At 37.2% G+C, this 15,762-nt stretch overlaps 1 pseudogene; it reads right to left on the bottom strand.

The window, feature by feature from the left end:
- Window positions 1-14,265: 14,265 nt before the first annotated feature.
- LOC148022734 (uncharacterized) lies at window positions 14,266-14,877 on the bottom strand (annotated as a pseudogene).
- Between the last annotated feature and the right edge of the window lie 885 nt (window positions 14,878-15,762).

Below are 15,762 nucleotides of genomic sequence, written 5' to 3'. Positions count from 1 at the left end.
TGAAGAAAGTGAAACAAAAGTACACCCAATAAGTACCACAGTCCTCAAGGTGAATGGTCTAGTATTTTCCTAGGAAGGCACTAGTTCCTCCTCTTGAAATACCACTTCATGTAATCCTCCCATTGATCAAATAAACTAGTAAGTTGTCACCATGAGGTTAGAGAAGAAGCTCTTAGGTGGGGGTGGCCACATTGGGACACCTCACCTTCGATCAAAGGCTTTGTCTTAGTAGCTATAACTGAATCTCCTACATGTTTGGTTTTCTTCTAAGAACAATCTTTAGTGAGATTCCTTCTTGCCATGAACCCAATAGTGGTTCTTATTCTTCTTTCCTTGCTTCACTGGGAAGGCATTAGTGGTTGGTATCCCCTATAGCTTCCCTTGCACTTGCATTGATGAAGTTTTAAAGCACCAACTTTTGGAAATGATAATCAATCTTAAATTTTACCAAGGCATTAAGGCTAATGAGATTTGGGCCATTTCATCACTTATGTACAAGAGGTTGTAAAGTTGAGTTTGAATAGTAATGGCACAAAAAGATGAACTCCATTCATGAAGCTATTGTAATTCTTCCCAAATCTCACAAGATATTTGAAAGATTGGAGAATGGGGGTTTACCTTTGATATAAGGCCTACGAAAAATGGTTACCTTTGAAGAAAGGCTCATTAGCAAGGTAGTAAAAGCCTTGATGTTCCTCTTCTCCCACTTTACAGGTGACTCTAAAAATTCCTCTTCTTAGATCTTCATCATTTATTTGTGGTGCTCTAACTTAGGTTCTTGACATGAAACAATGTTTCCACAATTTCTTAAACAGAATCCAGGACTTTTAGTACGTTCAAACACATATTTTGGATTTTGATACAAAGGAGTCACAATGAAAATGCAATAACCAATCACTTAAAAGAAAGTCAGCATTCAACCTCACAAAATAATGGCCCCAAAACTCATAAGAAAGGAAAACTCAAAACTCAATGCAATGCACAAACAATCTCAAATCCCTAACATTTAATTTGCACTATGCATTTAATCTAATGTAACAAATCTTAGACTTCAAGAAATGTATTAAATACTTACTACCCAAGTCCTCCAAATACAATTTATCCAACCACTCTAAGAGGATGCCACCTAAGTGCTTGTATCCCAATAAGGTCCAATGAGCCATCATGTATATGCAAACATCACAAGCCATTAGGATTAAGGCATTATCCATGGCACTTATCAAACATCACCCCATGCATAAGCTTGAAGCTCTGTCCATCCCTGAGATGTTGCTATCAAATTTACATATATTACTTCCCAAAGACCTCCACATTCTACATATAGAAAGAGGAGATTGGTGTCTCCATTGCTTGAACATCATCTTATACCTTGTCAAGATTGTTATTGTACTTGAAGGTGTGCACACTATGAGATTAGAAAAGTTAATAAAACTATTGACTAACCCTTGGTTTCAAAAGATATTGTAGCCCTATGCTTGTCCCTTTTCTTATTGGGACTCTTGTCTGCTGCCATGCCTAAAATATATATTTATTCTCAGAAGAAAACCCTAAGAAAAACCATGACCCAAGGCCTGAGGGGCCAAAGAAGGGGGATAAAAACGAAAATGGCCATAGGACTAAGGTTGAGAAAGCACCAACAACTGTGTGTGTGCAACTGTCACCACAGAGCTGAAGACAAAGAGTGAGAGAGATGTTTGAGATGAAATAGAAGGTGAAGGTGAAGCGAGAGCACGATGATGGACGGTCTCAGTAGAGGTCCCTTGCATTGTCATTGCCGAAAGGCAGCAATGCCTTGAAGTCCAACAAGGACATGAAGAAAGAACACCACGTGCAAAAAGAATTGGAATCACACCTGTAGTTAAGAAGGACCCTATGCCCGCAAAGCTTGTGAAGCTGAAAAAGGATGCCGAGAACATAAAGCCTCCTAAACAAGAGCCCCCTTCTACAAACAAGTTGGTTGTAATCAAGAAAGTCAAGAAGAGAGAGAGAGAGAGAGAGAGAGAGAGAGAGAGAGAGAGAGAGAGAGAGAGAGAGAGAGAGAGAGAGAGAGATTCTGGCTAATGTTTTCTTTCAACTACATGTGGAATGGGGCCTAGGATTGTGACACAAATAGGGGAATCAACAACCTCAACATAATTAGTAGCATCACACAAGGGAGTAGGAGACCAAGGTCTATGAAGAAATCATCATCGATAAGGAGAAGAGACAGAATTATATTGACCATCATCATCTGGTAATAGAACAGTAGTAGTAAGGCCTAGATTTGTGCCATGGGTAACAACAACAGGAAGGACTACTTCATCCTCATCAACAGGAACTGCAACTACATATTCTTCTTCTCCACCCTGCATTGGGGCAGCAAGATTGGCTACAGGATTAGCTGCATCTTCATCTATATAAACATCTATTTCATTGTTGGATCCCTTTGATGGGGCAAAGATATTGGCAGGCACAAAGAGCTGGTTAGATTCTTGTTCATGATCTTTTATCATTGGAGGAGTGTTAGCATCCACCATAGCCATGGTGGGCATGGGATAAAGGTTCCCCCAGGATAGGGCTTTTGCAAGAAAGGTAGGCTTCAGGGCAACAAGCATGGCTGCAGGAGCAGATGGCATTATCCATGGCACTTATCAAACATCGCCCCATGCATAAGCTTGAAGCTTTGTCCATCCCTGAGGTGTTGTTATTAAATTTACATATACTACTTCCCAAAGACCTCCACATTCTACATATAGAAAGAGGAGATTGGTGTCTCCAATGCTTGAACATCATCTTATACCTTGTCAATATTGTTATTGTACTTGAGGTGTGCACACTATGAGATTAGAAAAGTTAATAAAACTATTGACTAACCCTTGGTTTCAAAAGATATTGTAGGCCTATGCTTGTCCCTTTTCTCATTGGGACTCTTGTGTGCTGCCATGCGTAAAATATATATTTTTCCTTAGAAGAAAACCCTAAGAAAAACCACGATCAAAGGCGTGAGGGGCCAAAGAAGGGGGACAAAAACGAAAACGGCCACAAGACTAAGGTTGAGAGAGCACTAACAACTATGTGTGTGCAACTGCCACCACCGAGCTGAAGATAAAGTGTGTGAGAGATGTATGAGATCAAATAGAAGGTAAGGGTGAAGGGAGAGCACGATGATGGCTGGTCTCAGCAGAGGTCCCTTGCACTATCATTGCCGAAAGGCAGCAATGCCTTGAAGTCCAACAAGGACGTGAAGAAAGAACACCATGTGCAGAAAGAATTGGAATCACACATGCAGTTAAGAAGGACCCTATGCCCGCAAAGCTTGTGAAGCTGAAAAAGGATGCCAAGAATATAAAGCCTCCTAAATAGGAGCCCTTCTGCAAACAAGTCAGTTGTAAGAAAGACAGTCGAGAGAGAGAGAGATCGAGAGAGAGAGAGAGAGAGAGAGAGAGAGAGAGAGAGAGAGAGAGAGAGAGAGAGAGAGAGAGAGAGAGAGAGAGAGAGAGAGAGAGAGAGAGAGAGAGAGAGGGAGGGAGGGAGAGAGAGAGAGAGAGAGAGAGAGAGAGAGAGAGAGATTCTGGCTAATGTTTTCTTTCGATTGTATGCAGAATGGGGCCCAGGATTGTGACACAAACAGGGGAATCAACAACCTCAAAATAATCAGCAGCATCACACAGGGGAGTAGGACCAAGGTCCATGAAGAAATCACCATCGATAAGGAGAAGAGACAGAATTATCTTACCATCATCATCTGGTAATAGAATAGCAGTAGTAAGGTACAGATTTGTGCCATAGGTAACAACAGCAGAAAGGATTACTTCATCCTCATCAATAGGAACTACAACTACATCTTCTTCTTCTCCACCTTGCATTGGGGTAGCAAGATTGGCTACAAGATCAACTGCATCTTCATCTGTATAGACATCTATTTCATTGTTGGATCCCTTTGATGGGGCAAAGAGATTGGCAAGCATAAAGAGGTGGTTAGATTCTTGTTCATGATCTTTGATCATCGGAGCAGTGTTAGCATTCACCATAGCCATGGTGGGCATGGGACAAAGGTTCCCTCAGGATAGGGCTTTTGCAAAAAAGGTAGGCTTCAGGGTAGCAAACATGGCTTCAGGAGCAGATGGCCTTGGAAGTGAACACGCACTTGACTCAAATTCATCAAGTGCTTCTGCAATGGCTAGTGTTATATGAGAAAAAACATCTTAGAAATGTTGCAATCTTGAAGCTAGTTTGGAAGGGGGGACTTCTTCTTTGTGGCATCATCAGGTACAAGAAGGATAGTAGCATAAGAAGTCAAGCCTAACGAGGAGGGATGCTGATTGAGACTACTTCAAGGGGTGACCATGAAGTGTATTGAGCACAGGGGTGTTGTGTGTTTTTTGAATTTTCAGAGGACCAATTTTGAGCAACCAGGGCAGTCCACCTACGTCTTGAAGGACAACAGGCCTATTGCTAGGGTAAGGGTAGGAGAGAGAGTTGAATCATGTATTTTCCTTTAGGGACCAGTAGGGATTGTGGTTTTTTTTTTTGAAGAGAGGCCTCTCTTTCTTTTGTGGGGGAGTTTTAAGAGATTGTGGTGGATGAGGGAGTTATAGCAAAGGGGTCAGTTGTGAGCCTAAAAAGGGCTTTCATCCTTTGCACTTTCAATTCCTCTTGTTATGCCACATAGGAGCTCAAGTTTCTTTGATTAGACTCAAGAAGGAGGTGTTTTCCTAAACACATACTTGCTCTTCCCCCTGATAGCTTTGGTTTTATTAATGGTTGGTTCCCATTATCTTCTTGTGTCTATAGCTGGCTTCTAAGCCTCTGATAAATTGTTGGACTAGAAGTAATGTTTTAGCACATGTACTAATTATCACTGTTAATTTTGGTTTCCAAATTGCAAGATGTCTGTGGGATGCTACCTTAAGATGATCAAATATGAAATGCCAAAGGATCATGACACAAAGGAAGTTGCAAATGAAGACAACTTGTAACCAGGTTGGGATTGCCAGGTACTTTCCTGCTGAGGTGTGGTCTACTAAATTTTTTTAGTGAGTATGTTTGCTCCAATCAAGCATTGAATTGCGTTTGAAAATTTAGGCTGCTCTAGGCTCTTTTCAGCCACCCCACATGCTACCCGTCAAGCTACCAAGATGCTATTAACATGACCCTCATGGTTTGGAGGAGTTGCTTGCTCCTCTAAACCTTCATTGGACTTGTTATCAAAACTTCGGTAAATCATACAGAACTATTGATTTCTAGAGAGAGATGTTTCGTTAATACTTTATATTGCTTGGATTGTCACATCAAAAAGTCCATGTTTGGCTCGTGTGACATTTTATAGGTCATTTGCTTCATTAAAGGCCAAAATCTCATATGGATCTATTGATAATTTTATATTTCTTCTTGTGGTACAAAGTCTCAAGCCCCACATAGCTCTCTTTGACTGTGCATATGGGATTCGTTACTTGGGGAGCTTGATGGTGCTAATTGGTGCAACAGTTGGGTCTTGTGATTAATTATACCATGAAGTCTCACATTTTTGTCTAGTATGCCTTGTTCACATTGATGCCATCATAAACATGCCATGGTTTAATGATAGATTGTCCTTGCTAGATATGCTCTACCATTGTCACATAATCTCTTTTGAATGTGATTGGTGGTACTGTTGACATTCCATGTTTTCCATGCTCGTCATCACCTGGTTATGCACTTTGTTAGAATTTGACAGAGATAAAGGGGCTTTGATAGTTGTTTATGAATTTGAATTTCACTTTCCAATATCATCATTAGTCTCAAGATTTGTTCACACTGTGCAGTGGCTGCATTTTGCAATTTATGCCATGTGGCAGGCAGGTGTAGCATTATGGGCTGTTCAAACAACATTTTTGCCTCATCATCTGATGGTCAACCAATTTGCAGCATTTTGTCTTCCACTTATAGGAGGTCAGCCAGTTTGGCATTCTCCAGTTGTATATAGCTGCCCCATTCAGCTTGCTTGCTCAGCCAGATTTGAATGCTCCACTGTCATTCTTAGCTTGCTATTGTCAGTATTCTACTGCCTTATTCTGGTGCCCTCACTCACGCAGACCAACAGCATGCAAGGTTTGTCACAGTCTTGTAGTCAGCTATTCATGTTTTGAATAGTGCAGTATTTTTTGTTCCTTCTTTCTCTGTGTTTAGTTTTCTTAGAAATTTAGTCATCCCCTAGACAGGCAAGTAGTGTATTGTTGTGCAGTTAGTACTCTTGGGCATATTTACCTGCTTCCTAGAGCAAGTCGAATAGTCCCATGCAGTTGTTAGGTCATTTCTAGCAGTTTTGGGCAGTTGGGCAGGCCAGACTAGCTATGTAGGATGCTATGTGGCATGTAGATTATATGCACATCATTATTTATGATTATTTTATTACTATGATTAGTTTTCGAGTAGTCAACCAGTTTTTACCAACTGACCCGATCATTTTTACCTATTTTTAATTGCCTATTTATTGGAAAGCCTACCCCGGTCATTCTCACTTGTTTTTTCAGGTGGAGAGAGAGCTTTTAGCGGAGATACACTTGACAACTCATTGTACATGCCTTCTCCACTTTAGTGTTCATTCACTGCAGATTTTTGCGTTCTACTATCTCTTTTCTTTCTACTCTCTGTGTTCATTTTCTTTTTTCTTTTTGCCTCTTCTCTCTATGTTCATTCACTACAGATTTTCTTTTTTCTTTCTCTAGTGCTCTACATGCTTTCATGTGTGCATAAGCACAGCTCAACAAATCTCAGAGATTTGGCATGCATCTATCTTCGAAATTTGGCAATTTTGGCGTATGTGTGAAGATGTTACTGGGCTGAGTAAAATTTGTGGATTTTTGCACACTCTTGGGTCTCAAAAATTGGGGCTTTTCATGTACATGTAGAAATTGCAGTGGGATAGGTACAATTCTTGAAATTTTGATACATCGGACCCTATACAATTTGGGGATTTTGCAAAATTTGCAAAGTTTGGGTCAAATTTGGTCTTGGTATGTACTTGTAGTGCAATTTCTATACAAAATTGAGCACATAGGACCCCGAAAAAATTTGGGGCTTTTGTAAAATTTGTAAAGTTTTGGCAGAATTGGCTTGTGCAATCCATTCACGAGTTATGTTTGATGTCATTTGAGCAGTTTGAGCAAAGAAATTTTGGGGCTTTTCACCGTGGGAGTCAAATTTTTACCTATGGATGCATTTGGAGCAGAAATTGCAGCTAAAATTTGGGGCTTTCTCATGAAATTAATGTATTAGCCCGTGATATAGCTATAATTATTTATAGTGTGTTGTAGCACACATTTCATACATCTGAAAATTGATTTGCGGATTTGAAATTTTTGCAATTACTTGAATTTTCATTGCTAGTCGGTACTTGCTTCGTACCTTGGTCATTTGTGTGACAGTCGAGCTCACATTTGTTAACTTTTGAGTCACTTTTGAGCTGTAAATCATGGTTGATAGTAGTGATACCAGTAATGTTTTGCACTTTAAGAAGCTTGAGGGTGCACACAACTTTGCTATATAGTAGAAGCAGTGCTATAATTTCTTGGTGCAGAAGAAACATGTGAAGCTTATAAAGACAAAAGGGGTAAAACCAACAACCATGGATCCATATGAGTGGGATGAGTTAGATGAGCTTGCACACTCTACCATAAAGCTTTTAGTGTCAGACACTTTACTCTTCAACATAGAGAAATCAAAATTTTCTTATGATATGTGGCAACGAGTTGAGGAGTTATATGCTCAGAAAAGTGCAGCTAACAAGGTTTATTGGTTGAAAATTTTGATGGGCCTTCGTATGAAGGAAGGTACAGCCATGTCTTTACATGATCAAGACTTTGTACATTGTGGAAAAAATCCTGTTAGTCCACTTGATAGCCCTACTCGACAACTTGCGATTGGTAAAGTTTGGATTACACTCAATCATGTTGCAATGGTATATAACTCATTTTCCATTGATGAACACAAAGTATAGGATGGAGATATACAAGCAAATGATTGTCAAAATTGGGCAGCTGCCTAAAGGATTGCAAGCAAACAAGTGAAATGTTCTATGAGACAATTACAGAAGAGAGAGAGAAGTATGCAAGAAACTGTGGCATATTTGCATATTGTGGCTGATTACATTGATGTTTTCTTATCACCATATCTAAACTTGAAGGATAGTGTGGTAATGGCAACTAAGGTTAGTTTCTTCTTCAAGCTTTGGATGTTGTGGATACATCAACATGCAATGTGCAACTTGAAGATAAATTTCATAAGTAGCGAGGCCTACGCAAATATTCAACTTTCATGCCATTTTGTTGTGCTTCTCATAAAGGTTTTTTGTGACTTTTATCCTACTGTCAAGTGTCCATTACATCTCACTAGATCGGATGCAGCTGAAATTTATTTCAATACAATTAGAGGCATGGTGGGACAAGAGAGAGCCTTTGACTTTGGAGATTTTCTACATACTGTTGGTACTTTAAATAAGATTGCCATGCAAGAACGTACTTCAGATGGGTTGGTTTTCTCAAGGGCTCATAAAAAACATGAGCATATATGGAAATGCTTGAATAAAAAGGATGGAATTGTAGAAGTAGATTTAGGCAACTATGAATGTGTGTCTTCAAATGATGTTATAGTGTATGCCTTGAAAGAGGGCTTGCATCAAGCACAAATGTTGTGTCATTCATTGGGATTGAAACCTAGCAAAGCAAATAACTTGAATTGGTGGTTACACCTTTGGGAGGATACAGATTTGACATGGTCAAAACTAGATGTTGGGATGGGGGAGGTTGATGAGTACGATGACTTTGCACAACCAAGCAATGATGACCAACAATAACAAGAGGTTTCAGATGGGGATGATGAGATCATTGCTCTTAGTGAGATTAGACATGAAATCAATGCGCTCTTGGATCAAGTTCATGACGACTCAAGCACTATTGCAAAGAGACAGAAGATCAACCCAATGGTAGAAGTTGATGGAAAGTATATCTTCAAGTCCACGTTGATCAACCAATTGAATGGGAACTCAATTGACAAGAGTAAGTCAAAGTTTCTATTTCATTCACGAATCAAAATCACAATCATCAAGCAATGTGAATTTCTTTGGGATAGGTTGTGATTGTGCGGTATATTTTGTGTGTGATACGCAAGATCAAGTAGTAGCAAGCATCCAAAGAGAGATGGAAAAGCCACAAACTTAAATAAAATGGATAAGTCTCATGGCACATGGTATCTTAGCCGAGTCCAAAAGATGAGGAAGAAAGTAGGACGTAGATATGTGAATTATGAACAGGGCTTTGATTTGATAAATTGACCTCAAGGGATAGAAGTTCAACTTGGTTGGTACCAGAGGGGGAAAGGACAACGTATGTTCACATATGACTTAACTGACCTGAATATGATTGCTATAGAGTGAGTCATCGCATTGGCAAATTCAACATACAATGCATCAAATGACAAATACCAACTAGATGAGAATGATTATAAGATATTTAATGACTTTCTCAAGTGTGCTAAGTAATCATTTTCATGCTCAAAGTAAGTGATTTTAATCTATGATAAGGTTTGTATTGTCTTTCTAAATAAGTTCATTACCTTTATTGTAGTGTCTTCTTTCTTGTTGGTAATGGACGCTCAAGCTAGAACTTGGCAAGGTTGGGGTATACTTTTTGGAGCTCAAATATTGCAACCAAAGAGTTCTTTTGAGATCTCTACAAGCTGGTCATATGGCAACATGCTACATTGATAGAAGTATATTTTTGTAGCTGATGTATTAAGGTGATGTATCACTGTTGCATCATGGTTGAAATATGGTTCATATATTGTAAGTAATATCTAATATTTTTCTTTTGATTTTAGTTATGTTATATACTTTGCATGCATCACTATTGATGTATGAGTTTTTGATGCGAGGGAATTTGTTTTTGTTTTGATTTTAGACCAATTTTGTGGCATTTTGATCTTTTGGGATTATCAAGTAGCATAATGCATGGAGATGGCTAGTCATGGAAGCAATGAATTCAACATATGTATTATTCTTTTTTATAGCATACAACCTTTATTATACTACACAATCCAAATGTATAAGACATGCTTTGGACATGTGGAACTTGGAGTCTTTTGCATATAGCTCTATGTTACAGTGCTATTGTAAAAGTTTCATAATATTAACATCATGTTCGGATATCCATCTTGAATCATTGTGAGAATTTCATTGCTAAAATACTGTAGTATCATGTTTTAATTTGAATTGTGCAAAGAAGGGGCCATGAAAATACACATTCGATTCAAATTTTAGATTTACAGAGGGGATATAACTATTGCCTTTAAAATTCACAAAAGGGGTATATAAAATGGTGAAAAAAAATTAATGGGTTTTTAAAGTATCCTTTGAACGCACGTTATATAGAGGGCTTCTATAAGGTGACCCCTCTAAGGCTATAGTATAGTTTCTCTGTCAAAAGATAACATACCAATGAGACACTAGGATTTGCGGGGAGGAACACAGAGTGAACTCGGAAAACATGGAGAAGAGAAGAGAAGAGAGAAGAAACTCTGATGAATGGAATGATGAAGTTTTGAATCATGGAGTGAATGTGATACAAGGGAGAAAGGGTGCCATAGCACAAGGAAGATGATGAAGACAACCACGAGCCATGAACCACAATGTCCTCCTGAAGGGGTGTGAGGGCAATGGAGAGGCTGGAGAGAAGAGGTGATGAACTAAATGAATCAGCTGTGAAGAATGAGTGAGAGAGTGGCCTATAAATAGGCACAATCAGTCTAGGATGGCGCCCCTTTTTGGGACTGCAAACCCTAAATGCAAAATGCAAAATGCAAAAACACAAACTGCAGGTGAAGGGTGAAGTGTTTCTCAACACCCCCTCTTAGGCCCAAAAAGGGGAACAAGAGAAGAGTAGGTGGAAATGCTACATGCTGAAGAATGCTCATGCAGCAGGTGCCACTTGGACAGTGTTCCTCGTGGGGAAATTGTTCGCTTGCCCAAGCGCCCTAGTACAAAGATGATGAAAACATGCAATGCATAGGAGTAATGTCAAACTTTGTGTGGTGCCAAGAACCATAAGGATATCTCCCTACTCGATCTCGGGAGGTGGCTCAATGTTGTCCAAGGGACAAAGAAGATTCACCTTGTAATCTAAGAATACCACCTAAAAGGAGACCTTTGAAGATAGTCAGGAGACTAGATGAGTTGTAGAACCTGAAACTCAACCTCGAGAGAGAAGCCACTAGCTCCATGACTCCATGTTGGAAGAAATACGAAGGCCTAGCCACCAAGTCGTTGGTGAAGACCCACCAAGAGCCCCGATCTAGGTAGATCCTCTAGATCCTGGGTATGAGTAGAGGAAATGATTGCTCAAAGGAGAGCCACTCTTTGAAAGTGAAAGGTGGTGGTGTGTGAAGAACTTCATGGCACATAGGGTCCCTCTCTGAATCGGAAGGAGTAGAAGTAGGAGCCCCCTCTAAGGGTGAAGTAAGAAAATTCCCCCTCTGAATCCCAGTCTGAGAGAGAAAGGAAATGACACCATATTAGAGATTTTGGGAATTTTCCAAGTTCCACTTTTAATGAATGTCTTACTTTTGTGAATAAAAGAGATCTTGTGAGCTTAAGTGATGAATGTAAGCTATATGGCTATTAGGAGATTTGGATTTCACCTCTATCTTTTCTAGAATACTAACAAAATATGATGTTGTATGGTGGTGGAAACATCAAGGAGGCTTAGCTAGTATATACCTAGGAAATTTCCAAGTTTAATGTAAAAATTCAAAGGTTTGAAGGAGTGCAGAGAGAATTTAGAATACAAGAGCCTTAAAGATTATATGAAAATATGTTATCATGGCCAAAATTTATAATGTTATGGATTTGAAGATATTATATGAGTTTTTTTTATAGATATAGCATCATTTAAAGTGACATGTATACGTTTCATGAACTAGGACCTTAAAAGAGTCACCACTAACTAGGTGTGGTTTAATAACTTGATCTAATATCATATAGTAATAAGTTTGGATAACTTATGATGTGATGGTTCTTTTTTTTGTGTAAGCCAATAGACATAAGTATCTTAAATAATTGCTCACCCCATTTGTATTTTTTGTATGTATATGCATGATGATATGTAAATGTCTTTTGTTCAAAATTTTTATCTATCTTGACAATATATGGACAAGATGGATATTGGCTTTGGCCAAAATCAACTAGCTTCACACTTTGACTAGCTAAATGAACTTTCATATCATAAAATGAAGATTTATATACCAAGCTAGAAGTTTATGATTTTTCTAAGACCAAAGATTTAACCTTTGACCAATGGTTTGTGTTTCTAAAGAAATAGACATAAATTTTATTATTAATTAAGACTTATTTGTTAGCTAAGACATAATCTACAAAATTGGACTTAAATCACTTTATAAGAAATTTTAACACAATTAACTAATGTTATTAAAAGAAATAAAAACATTAATTAGATTCTCTCATTGATATTAGTGGCGTTTAAAAACACCAAGGTAACTACATAAAACACTTTAAATTTCTAACAAGCATATATTTCATAGCCATGCAAAAGCCCTTAATGTAAGGGACATATTTATTATGGAAGTCAAAATTAGTCCATATAGAGTCACTGCCTTGTTGCATCATGTATATTGAAAAAATACAACTTTTGTAGATTTTGTAATAAACATTTAGCTGCACTACCATTTATGAAATGTTTGTGATATCCTAACTCATGAGCAAGTTGCAATGCTTCCATATCTTTCAAAGTAGAGACTAAAGGAGTCTGCTTCAATTTGGATAATTGTGAGTTGTTCAATGTAAGTGACAAATGACGTGAGGTATTTGTTGAGTATGTTTGTATAATAGATGGTCATAAAGTACAAAATAGGACTTAAATCACTTTATAAGAAATTTCAACACAATTAACTAAAGTTATTGAAAGAATCAAAACCTTTAAGTAGATTCTCTTATTGATATTGGTGGTGTTTAGAAACACCAAGGTATGTCTTAGTTGAAGTTACAAAGAAAAAAAAAAGCACATTAAATTCATTTACTTCCTCATCATTCTACTTAATGTTTGAGCTATAAATTGACATCGAACACTAAACAATTTAACTTCACATTGACAAATGCATACATAGGTACTACTTAATAAAAGATGCCTTAAGAAAAGAGACATTTGACCATATGGACAAATCTAACTAAGAGTAATATCATGAGGTGAAAAAAATATATATGAAGATTTCTTTGAAGTAAAATCTATTTTAATAAAGTCATTTTTCCATACCTACTTTTTATCGCTAATTATAAGTATACTTGAGATACTAACAATAGATTCTTATAATTAGTTACAAAAATTATCTTATCATTATAAGATTAAACATACTCAGTTTCTAAAAAGGCCTTCAAAATGGCATGTACAAAGAAGGTGTTTATTGGTCCTAATTATTAAAAGAAAATTTAAACATGATACTTTGACTATGTGACCAAAACTATGTCACATATAAGTGACACATGACAATTTAATTGAGATAAGTTATACTCTATTTGGATAAGTTTTCATAGTTTTTTCTCAAGGACTAACCATTCTATTTTTGAACTAGTTATATCCCATAGATATTTAAACTCATGAATTGTAACAAGGATTTTACCTTAATATTCCATATACACATCTTAAAAGATACATTGGAGGTGAAATCTTTGTTGCAATATTTGCTACTGAGGTAAAACTCCTTTGGGATGTGCAATGAATCTTTTTTGGGGTATGCAATATATTGTTAGCTCTCTTATCCTAAGGTACATGCATAGACATACATTAGTGATGTAGTAAAAGAGGTTATAAGAGATAAGAGATTTGACCATGTGGACAAATCTAACCAAAATTGACATGACAATATCATTACAACACATATAAGAGTTTAATTGAAATGAGATCTAAAATAGACTTAAGTAAATTTTGCATAGCTAGCTCAAAATTTTCATTATGATAGTATTCTTACACACTAGATTACAATTAAACAGTTATCCTTACAAAGGATGATAAATTTTAATGGGCTCTTTAATATTATTTTAGAAAAATATTTACTTAAATAGATTTTTTAAACCAAACATGCTTGGTACCTTTTGTAAAAAATTAAAAAACTAAAGACATAGTTTCTTTAAGTAATATCACCAAAGAAAGAAAATATTGCAAATGCTAATGGAAGTAACTTCTCAAGAAAAAAATCAAAATTATATCAATGTGTTTTCCTTGATAAAAGGAGAAGGAATGGAGTTTAAACACATGAAGTAGCCTTTAATTTCTCTTTCATAATTAGACTTGCTATATCTTGGCTTGATTCTTCTATGCCCTCAGGTGGTACTTCAAAAACTTGAACTTCAGTAGGAGGAACCTCTTTAGAGTTTGAATTTTGTTTGGCACTCTCATGGACCCTCCACAATTGTGCTTCAACCTCTCTTTGCTCTTGAGTGTTGCAAATAACTGCAATAGTCTTCATATGATTTACCGATGCCATCTTAGATGCAAGTCCACTTGCATATACATCAAATACAACCTCATGAGCATCATTGCATGCTTTGATTGTGGTTTTCATAACTTTCATTTTCTTTCTCAAAACGACCTTTGCAATCCTTTGTTCTTATTCAAGATCTTCATCATTGCACTCCTTGTCTAAGCCTTCAAAGTCCAAAATGGAAGGCTTGTTGACATTGTTTATATATCACTCAAATTTTATGAAGCTTTTCTCCATGGTCACTAATATCAAAACCACAAAAGAATCTATAGATCCAAAAGCAAATGTTCTATCCATTGGTAGAAAGTCAGCACTACTAACTAGCATGTGATACTTGCAAAAAATACTTTCAAGAACATTTTCCAAAGCTGCCATTTGCTTACAATCAAGAAACGATAACAACATGAATTGTTTAGGTTCACATGTCATTTGTGGTAGAGTGGATACAACCTTTCCAAACTTTAGAGTCCCATTTCATTCCCTCAATCCCATGTGGTGCATCTAGAACAATAACCCTAATGGTAATTGGATCTCTATAAACATTATGTATAAGATCAAAGGTTTTTAGATTGCATCCGACAACATATACATGCCAAGGGGAAGTAGTGGAGGATTGAAGAGGATTTTGCTTTTTTCCAATAAGGAAGTTCACAATATCTTTTGCTCCATTCGGTAGGGACTCTGCATCAGCTCCACATGTGAGCTTCTTTGATACCCAATCATTTCAAATGCCTAAAATCTTTGTGTAGACCTCATCATTGATATCATAATCATCAAAAATCTCTTCTCAAGTCTTCATCACAGCGCTACTTCCTAGAACTGAGGCATTGAAAAGAGTGACTAATTCCTCCTTTAGGACCCTATCTTACTTGATATGCTTAGCCCTTGTTTCCATGTCAATCATATCTTCCTTATCCCATTTGTTTCTAAGAAAAAGGATATGACCTTCATTGATCTCCTCTTGTAGTGTAAGGATGTCTCCATCCTTTAAACCCATAAGGCAACGAAATGCAGCAGGAGAAGTTTGCCTTCCCTTTTTTCTCTAACTCTCCTCTTGGGATATAAGCTCACCTCTAGAGTATCTCTTCATGATTTTGATCCAACTATCAAATATTTCTTGGAAGCTAACAATCATATGGAAATCTCTAGATGCACAATTTTCTCCAATGTATACAGCAAATCTTTGCAAAAAAAAGATCAAAATAGTGAGCATAGAACAAAAGAAAGAGTATCACATTAATCTTCACAAAAAGAGAAGGT

This window comes from Lygodium microphyllum, chromosome 16 (genome assembly GCF_053477565.2).
Source record: "Lygodium microphyllum isolate KBCC chromosome 16, Lygodium_microphyllum_v1.1.10, whole genome shotgun sequence".
In the NCBI taxonomy this organism is placed as follows: domain Eukaryota; kingdom Viridiplantae; phylum Streptophyta; class Polypodiopsida; order Schizaeales; family Lygodiaceae; genus Lygodium; species Lygodium microphyllum.
The sequence above is the reverse complement of the archived record's forward strand: the minus strand, read 5'-3'. Positions and strand labels throughout refer to the sequence as shown.